This window comes from Piliocolobus tephrosceles, chromosome 4, assembly GCF_002776525.5.
Source record: "Piliocolobus tephrosceles isolate RC106 chromosome 4, ASM277652v3, whole genome shotgun sequence".
In the NCBI taxonomy this organism is placed as follows: domain Eukaryota; kingdom Metazoa; phylum Chordata; class Mammalia; order Primates; family Cercopithecidae; genus Piliocolobus; species Piliocolobus tephrosceles.
The window spans coordinates 45,820,965-45,821,360 of NC_045437.1; the positions used below are offsets into that span (position 1 = coordinate 45,820,965).

A 396-nucleotide genomic window follows, 5' to 3' on the forward strand; every position below is an offset into this window, starting at 1 on the left:
CTGACTTCAAGTGATCTACCCACCTTGGCCTCCCAAATGCTGGGATTACAGGCATGAGCCACTATGCCTGGCCCAATCCTCTTAACATAAACACTTTAATGTCAATTAATGCTTGAACTCAATGTTTTAAGTCAACTCAAACTCAAGTCAATGCTGAATTGACTCTAATGTCAATTAATCCTTGCTATACTCATTGCATTTGGAACTATTACCTCAAAAATGAATTCTCTGATATTCTGCAAGGAGTGACCTCAGACTGAAGACCTTGCCACACATAGGACATTTGTAATATTTCTGCCCTTTATGGATTCTCTGATATCTACTGTGGTGTGAATGTGAAGTAAAGGCTTTGCCACAATCATCACATTTGTGAGGTTTCTCTCCTGTATGAATTCT

General features: G+C 39.1%; 1 pseudogene across 1 annotated transcript in view; it reads right to left on the reverse strand.

Moving 5' to 3' along the window:
* Nucleotides 1-213: 213 nt before the first annotated feature.
* The window catches only part of LOC111539951, a 1,902-nt pseudogene continuing 1,719 nt past the window's right edge, over nt 214-396 (reverse strand). Inside the window, exon 2 of the transcript XR_002730843.2 lies at nt 214-396. This exon is cut by the window's right edge and continues 110 nt beyond it. The product of XR_002730843.2 is annotated as a zinc finger protein 468 pseudogene (transcript).